This window comes from Neopelma chrysocephalum, unplaced genomic scaffold, assembly GCF_003984885.1.
Source record: "Neopelma chrysocephalum unplaced genomic scaffold, ASM398488v2 Primary Assembly neopelma1_138, whole genome shotgun sequence".
Lineage (NCBI taxonomy): Eukaryota > Metazoa > Chordata > Aves > Passeriformes > Pipridae > Neopelma > Neopelma chrysocephalum.
In genome coordinates this window covers 4,145,369-4,153,834 of record NW_020897800.1, presented here as the reverse complement: position 1 = coordinate 4,153,834, position 8,466 = coordinate 4,145,369, and the positions used below count along the sequence as shown (strand labels likewise).

At 50.6% G+C, this 8,466-nt stretch overlaps 1 long non-coding RNA gene across 1 annotated transcript; it reads left to right on the top strand.

Moving 5' to 3' along the window:
- The first annotated feature begins 339 nt into the window (after positions 1-339).
- On the top strand, positions 340-1,102 carry LOC113975473. Its single transcript, XR_003536831.1, has 2 exons — positions 340-490; positions 864-1,102. It is a non-coding gene; the product is annotated as an uncharacterized LOC113975473 (long non-coding RNA).
- Positions 1,103-8,466: the final 7,364 nt, after the last annotated feature.

The window sequence follows — 8,466 nt, the reverse complement described above, 5'->3', positions numbered from 1 at the left end:
CCTTCTCTGCTCAGCCCTCAACTGCAAAGCCACAAGACAAACCCAAAGGGACAGGGGGCAGATGTTTGGCAGAGTTGAGTCCAGAATTCATCACCCGCTTCTACCATGGGCCTCTCTGCTCCTGGGAATGGCTCTGACCACACTTTTCCCTTTTTATCTCCTATTTCCCCACCAATTCTTATCCCGGTGTTTGTAACAACCCCAAGCACTGGTCTGGGTGTGGATGCCCAGCTCCTCCCAGCCCCAAATGATGCTGCAGACACACAGCCCAGTGGGACACTTGTGACATCATCCCCCCAGAAAAGAGCTCTGGGAGCCACGTGAATGCAGACACACCCTCCCCACACTCCTGCACCCCACACCCCACACCCATCCCTCCCCAAACCCACAAATGTATTCATGAATTCGTTCCGAAAGTTCTCCCTGTGCTCAAGCGGGTGCTGCTTGTAATTGCTGGCGGCCAAAATCTGTTCTGTTTTTTCTGGCTGAGGTACCAGGCAATCATCAGCTGTAATTATTTCGAGTCTTGTTACAGATGGATCTCCGAGCTTTCAGTCTTAAAACAGAATTCATTATTCAAATGCCGGCTCCAGCCTTCTGTGGTGGGGTGGGCACGGGCGCTGCCGGCCCCCCACGGGCACCACCAGCCCCAAATGCTCGTGGGGAAGGTGAGGATGGTGGTGGGATCCGCCTGTCAAAGCCGCCCCGCTGCAGCTCCGTGGCGTTCCCCCCCGGCATGTGCCTTGGCTTCCACCCCCAGGGAATTTGGGAACCTGAGGGGGGCTGTGGGGAGCTGGGGCCTGGGTTCCGGGGCTGAGATCAGTGTCATCCACACCACATCCAGAAAAAAGTCTGAATTCCAGCTCTGCCTATTTCCAAGCTCACTTTGGACATGTGACAGCACGAGAGAGGAGCCCCAGGGACTCAGGAGTGACTCCAAGCACCTGGGCAAGACGTCACTGACCAAATCACAGAATCATTGAGGCTGGAAAAGACCTCCAAGACCATTGAGTCTGACCTTTGACCCATCACCACCCTGTCAACTAGACCAGAGCTCTGAGAGCCACGTCCAGTCATTAAATGGCAAAAGTGGAGTTGAAAAGGAAATGGATTGGAGCTTTATCTCAGCCAAACCAATGATTTCTACCTTTTTTCCTCCGTTTGGAAACTGCAAAAGTCAAACACTCAAGAGACCTTAAAAATATATCAGGCAGAAAACAGCTGCAAGGATGGCAGCAGGCTCAGGGCAGGGCTCCCTGAGGTGCTCAGGCAGAGCTCCCTGGGCACCTGGCACTGAAAATCCCCATGGGGACACTCCAGGAATCACAATTTACAGGGAGAAGACCCAAAGTCCAGCAGTGTGGCTGCACAGTGTCCATCCAGCTGCACACCTCACTCCCCTCTGGCTTGGAATTCCCTGTCACGAACCCAGGACATCCCTCTCCTCCCTCCATGGATATGGATACCAGGTTTATGACACATCAAGATTTGCAAGGAAAGCCTCTAATTTCAATTTGCGTGCAGGAGAAGTAAAAAAGGGGATATATCCTGGCTGCCTCCCAGGCCAGAACAAGAGCAGTGTCCAATTTAAAAAGTCAATATTTTCTGTAGGAAATCTCAATCCCTCTTTTTTTTTTTTTCCTGCTCCAAAAAGATCCTTTTTTTTTTTTTTTGGTCAAAGTTTCCCAGGAGAAGGGGGAGAGGGACGCTCGTAGCAGGCAGCAAAGTGTTGCTAATCTTATGCACATACAAAATGGAAACAACCGCTTCCTGGTGGGATTGCTGGTATTTTGTTTTTATAAAAATTTTAATCTCTGTATCCCTCCTGCTACTGTTTGTATTTTTTTGTGTGTCTAGTTAAAAAGCAAACAATTTCGCCTGCTCCTGCGGCGCTCCGGGTTTGGTTTTGCTTTGCACTTATTTATTTTGCTCAGCAGTTTAAATTATTAGTCCCTGACCCTGCAAATATCTTGTTGCACGTGGACCCCGGTGCAGCAAGCGAGACGTGCCTGGGTTTGTTTGCAGGTGAGAGCAGAGCCCTCGAGCCACGTGTGGTAATTTAATTTTAACCCAAAAGAAACAGACCCTGTCGATGCCCCCCAGTACAAAGGCCAGTTTGGGGTTTATTTGCACCAAGACCTGAAGGTTTCAGTTTGCTTTGATTTGGTGGCCAGGCTGGAAATGGGGTGAGGAAAGGTCAGGAGAGGCTTCAACAGCTCTGGGTGATGTTTGTGTGTCCTGGGAGCAAAGGGGATGCTGACACCTGAGAAGAGAAGGAAAAATCCCCTCCTGCTCTGTCCCTACTTCCACCCCACCAGTCACCACTTGCCTGGGGGCCAGACACTGATAAAACAGCAAAAAATCCATATTATATCAAACCAGAGCACAAAAAAAAAAGGGAGAAAAGTCTCATTTTCTTTTCTGAAATTAAAACCTAAATGCAACGACTCATTCCAGGAGCACCAGAGCTAAAGAACCCTGCTTCCCTCTGGGTTTGTGCCTGCTGGTTGAACAACTCAGAGTCCTTGGGACTGGCCTGTGAGGGGCAGTTCACCCCAAAAAGGGGGTCAACAGCTGGGCTTTTGGGATGCCCCAATCCTGGGTAGGCTGGGGTTGGTCCAAAAGCAACACACAGCAGGGTCAAACCACGCTGCTCGTGTCCCCCTTCAGTCCCTTTTCCTCCCTCTGACTTTCCCCACAGAAGCAAGTGAAAAACTTGCTGTGGAATAAAAGCGTGGAAAAATCAATGAAAGCACTGATGTGTCACCCCCAACCCCCAGGTCACCCGTTTATTAGTGAGAGGCTCTGTTTTCTGGACCATAATGGAATTGGGGAGGGGGTTTCTTGAATCATTTGGGTTAGGAAAGACCTCTAAGATCATTGATTCCGACTTTTTTTTTTTCCTTGGAGGAATTCCCTGCCACACAATGGACAAAGGGTCTGAGCCCCCCCCATCCTGTCCAAACCACGGTGTTGAGAGGGGGGATCTTAAAATCACACCTGTTGTAAAGGTGCTGTAAAATCCCAGCAGGAGTAGAGGGAGGTGAGGGGACTCTGCAATCAGAAATTTGGGAGGGAGATGGGAAGAAAAATTCATCCCTCGTTCGCCCCCAGGTCACAGCTGACCCCCAGAGGTGCTGCAGGTCCCCGGGGGGCACACACAGGACCCCCCAAAATCGCAGCCAAACCCACACCAACAGGGCTATTTATTCCTGCCAGCTTACACACAGCCTTTGTGTGTCTCTCCCAAAAAAAACACCAAAAGCCCTGAAGAAACGCAATTAAAATATTATAATTATTGGCGGCGGAGTATTTGCTTTTATCGGCTCCCATTTAAAAAGATGCAAATAGGGGCGTTTTTAGCATTCCAGTCAGCCCAGCTCCCTCCTGCAGGGAGGGAAATATTTGCTTTAGTCAACTTTGTTGTGTTGATTTCCTGGTTTCCCTTATTTTCCCCGGTTTTGTTTTTTTTTTCTCCCCCTCATCATTATGATCACTCTCCTTCCCTGGCACGGAGCCCTCTGTGCTGGCTCTGGGATTATCTCTGGGATAAGCATCCCGGGGGGGGCTGGGACACCCCTGAGGGGGATGCACGAGGTGAACCCTCCTCCCCATGGCAGAGACCCCCAAGCTGGGGGGTAAATCAGGAGCCCCCCGGGGGGGTGCAGGGGGGCAGCGGTGGGCTGGGGGAGGCTGTTCTGCACCCGGAGGAGAATTGGGGGGGTCGGCAAGGGCTGGGCAGGGCAATTGCGAGCCCGAAGCGCCCTCCCCTGGCCGCTGCCCAGCCCTGCTGCCCCTCCCGGGGACCCCAGTGCCGGGTGTGCCCCTTTTGTGCCATGTGTGTCCCGTGCCGTGTGTGTAAGTGTAGAAGACCCTTCCAGAAGGTTTTACTGCGAGGAGATTAAGGTTTTTCTGCTTAAGGAAGCGCTCTTTCCTGCCTAGAAAGAGGCACCTTTCCCAGTGATATGTTCTCCTCCTGCATTCCAGACAAGCTCTCCCTGGTATGAGGAAAGGTAAGTGCCATCTTCCATGGGGCCTGTGCCACGGACAGTGCTGGGCTCCTGCACCCCCTGTATCCTCCTGCCTCTTTGCTTTCACTCAGCGTTAGAGACAAAGCTGGTGATGGAGAGGCCACCAAGAGCCCGTGTCCCCACGTGTCACCCCAGCTCCCCAGCAGGGTGACACCTCGTGCCAGGGTGGTGATGCCCAGACCCCCACACTACCAAGCACTGCCCCCCTGCCAGGGAGGGGAGAGTCTGGTTTTGGTTGGGAGTCATCCCTGGGGACAGGACAGGATAGGGGACAGGGGGAAAAGAAAGGTACACACCCCTCAGTCCAGCCAAAAGCAGGAGCCATCCTTGGGGACAGGACAGGAGAGGGTACAGGGGGACAGGACAAGCACCCACTGCTCAGTCCAGCCAGAGGCAACAGCCATCGGCTTGGAGCCATCCCTGGGACAGGATGGGGGGGGGACAGGAGAGGGGACAGGGCAGGTACCCAGCCCTTGGAACTGCCAAACCATTGTCTGGGAGCCATCCCTGAGGACAGGACAGGTACCGTGGGAACAATCCTGAGGACAGGACAGGTGGGACAGGACAAGGGGACACAACAGGTACCTTGGGAGCAATCCCTGGGGACAGGACAAGTGGGACAGGACAGGTACCCTGAAGACAGGAATCCCTGAAGACAGGACAGGTGGGACAGGAGAGGGGACAGAGGGACAGGACAGGTACCCACGTCTCAGCCCAGCCCAAAGCAGGAGCCACGAGCACCCCCAAACCCAAAGGTCTTTGCCCTCTATTTCACTCACAAAGCAGCTCCCCCACTCCCTCACAAGGCAGTACCAGCCTCCGAGGCTAATTAACTCTCTAATTAAAGATTAGAGCACTGTTGTTGTTGGGTTTTCCCCACAGGGACTGTCTTAAGCTCAAATCTGGGGGAGGATTATACAGAGTCATGGTGGTGGCTCTGGCCACGGGCTTTGTGTTTGGAGAGGGCATTCCAAGGTGCAGAGAGTGGGAAGGATGTGCTGCTTCCCATTCCTTGCCTTCCCAAAGGAGGAAAAAAATTGCTTGTTTGGGGAAAACAGAGAGAAAAAGGAAGGGAAAATAGTTGTGTGGGTTCACGGGGATCCACCCTGAAGGCAACATTCCCACGCAGCTCCAGGGGATGGTGCTGAGACAGGACAGCTGGGCCAGGACACCACAGGGAGATGGGATTGGGAATAACATCGGAAATCAGCCCTTTTTTATTCCTTCTCCCTCCCCTTCCTCCTCCAAGACTAGAAATTGTGGAAAAAATAGTATTTCGTGACGTTTCAGCCCATCAGCGGGATCAACGTGGGTAAATCCCCGTGGAAGAGCCAGGGGGGCAGAGGGGAAGCACAGCCTGGCTCCAGCCACTCACCCCAGCTCCTGGGGGGGTCCCCTGGCACCCCCGTGTGCCCCCCTCAGCCCCTTTCCCTGCCTCCCTCCCTGCATAACCTCGGGCAGTGCTGAGCGAGGCTCCAGCCCCGCTTTATTAAGTTTACCTTGACCATAAACCCCACAAGATTATAAAAATGCAGAAAAGGCCATTTCTGTTCACCTCCCTCGTCCTCTGCTTTGCACTTTCGATCACATTCCAGCCCAGCTGAGTGATTTCCCCATTTCTGACCCAATTTGCTGCTGGGCTCTTGTGCCAGAGGGGGATCTCTGTGGGACCAGCCAGCTCTGATCCCTACAGTGAGAGAGCCCCCCAAACTGTACTTTTCTACCCAAACCAGCCCCTATTTTGGGGCAGATTTCTGGGCTGGGGCTGTTTCCCAGCCTCCAACAACCCTCCTCAAGGCAACAGGCTGACAGAAACGAATCCTGGCAAGACTTTCTTCCTTTTATTTCTCTACAGTTTGCCCTTGTTGTGGAAAAAAATCTATATTTTAACCCTAATTGTCTCCCGGTGGTAATGATTAAGGCATGGCTGGGTGATTTGCATTCCAAATGCCACAAGGCTCTTGGTCCAGCCTGGATGAATCCCAGGCTCAGTGTCCAAAGCCCATTAAAAAAAATAAACCCATTAATGTACACTTGTTTTTGATACGGTTTGTGAGAGCTTCTCACTCCTCCAGTGGTCACCAGTTCCTGTTCCCCACTTGAGAGTCAAAGAGGGGCAAGGCAGAGATTCCCAGAGCTTTATTTCTCTCTTGGGACAAAATAAAGCATCCTGGAGCTGCTTTCCCATCTCATCTGAGTGTGGACATTGAGATGGCTCCTCCATCCACCCTCTCCCCCAAAACCACCTCACACAGAGCTTAATGAAACCTCCCCAAGAGGGTAAAAACCCAAAATAGATTCATTCTTTGGGGAATTGAGAAGTTATATTTGGAATTAAGCACAATAGAACCAAGATAATTACATAGGCAAAACACCTATATATAAAAATATTTCCTATGAAATCTGCATATTAAAAGAATTCCCACGAGAAATCACACAAAGCAGCAAAAATTGGAGAGTGGAAACAAGTTTGTAAATAATGAATATGTATTAAAAAAATGAAATATATTCAAGTTAGAAAGTCGAGTAGTTGCTAGGCTGGTAAATATCAGCCTATAAAGAGCAAATTGCAGTGGAGCCAGAGTTTATTTAGTCTTATGTGAGGTTTTGTAAAGGCTCAGTCCAACCCACTCTACAGCTCCATAAATGGAGTTTTCCATTATTGTTTTGCAGATTAAAAAACACAGGCTGCTAGTTGAGGAAGGACATTAACCTCCTTTTTTATTACTTTTTATAAAGTGATATAACTGGGTTTATTATATTTTCAGATTTCAATGAAATGAGCAGTTTGACTGGGATTTACACATTCCCTCTGAGGCACTGGAAACTTTGCAGTGTTGTTACAGGGTATGAGACCCCAGCACCGAAAAAAAAGGGTCAGAATGAGTGTAGATCATGTCTTTATCCATATTTGTCAAAAAAATCAGGAACACAGCCCCACAGAAAGGTTGGAAAACCAATGTGCACATGCAAGAAAACATGTCTGGAATAAATTAAAGAGCGATGCAAATCCTGCTTGGAATCACCATTTGGAAAGGCAAACTAAAAATGATGTTTCTTGACAGTAGGAGCTGAAAACACATCCCCACCTCAAATTAATTTTGGATTCACTGCCTTCCCAACAGGAATCCTATTCCCCAGAGTCACACTGCATCCCTGACCATATTACCTGCTACAGCCCCATCCCACAAGGGAGCAAAACCCACCTTTCACCAGAAACACCCAGTCCCACCCTATTCCCAGGAAGAAATATCTCCATTATACAACTCATCAAGCCATAAGGTTTGCTAAAAGCAAGGAGGAGAAAGGAATACATACATATATTTTTAAATTACACGAGTTTGGAGCTATTTTATCAGGCCAGGCAGGAGCAGCAGCCCCACCTGAGCCATGCTGTGCCCAAAGAAACACTTCCCAAAAGCTCTTACCTTGCCAAAACCCCACAGATCTGAGCAGAATCACCACAGCAACGAGAAGCAGGACCCCCTCAGGCACAGCCATACCTGAGAGGATCCATCCAAGTGTGCCTAATAAAGCTGAGGAGGAACTTCCCTCCCTGTTCCCCATCAAAGCTGATTAGTGTGAACCACTAATGAACTGTGCCAGCAGCTGCATTGCCACTGGATTCCACTCTGCCTTTTGCTGCACTGGGAATGGTGATAGTTCAGCCCCCCCCAAATCCTTGTTGGGGAGAGGAAAAAAGCAGAGCCTCACCCCAAAAGAGGGAGGAGAGCAGCAGGGTGCAGGATCTGGGGAAGATTTTCCCCCTTCCATCAGCTCACCACACCTCCCACATTTCAAAGTCTGCCCAAGCCCTAATCCCACTTTATTTCACCCCAAAACACAAAGCCTTTGGGGCCGCAGAGAATAAAGGGACGTGGTCTGGGGTATTGCCACAGTCCAGGGGTCTCACGAGAACCAGGAGGTGAAGCACACAGGTGTCACCAGCCATGAGTGATCCCAGTGCAGCCTCTGCTCTCAGATCCAAGGATTTCAGGAGCGTGGTCAGAGCCTGGGGACATCCTGCCGTGTCATCCCAGCTGCAGGCACAGCACCATGTCTGCTGGGGGGATTTAGGGCTGAGAGCTGATATCAAAATCTCCCCTCTGACCCCAGGGCTTTGAAATGACTTTGGTTTAATAAAAGCAAAGAGATCTGAGCATCCAGAGCCCTGAAACAGGGAGGGAATGAGGTGGGAGGAAGGTTTCACAGGGCCAGCACATACTTATTGATTGCATTTGAAATAAAATATTACGGCTAGCATAGGAATGAATCACAGAATCATAGAATGGTTTGTGTTGGAAAGGACCTTAAAGATCATCTCATTCCACCCCCTGCCATGGGCAGGGACACCTTCCACCATCCCAGGTTGCTCCAAGCCCCGTCCAACCTGGCCTTGGACACTTCCAGGGATGGGGCAGCCACAGCTTCTCTG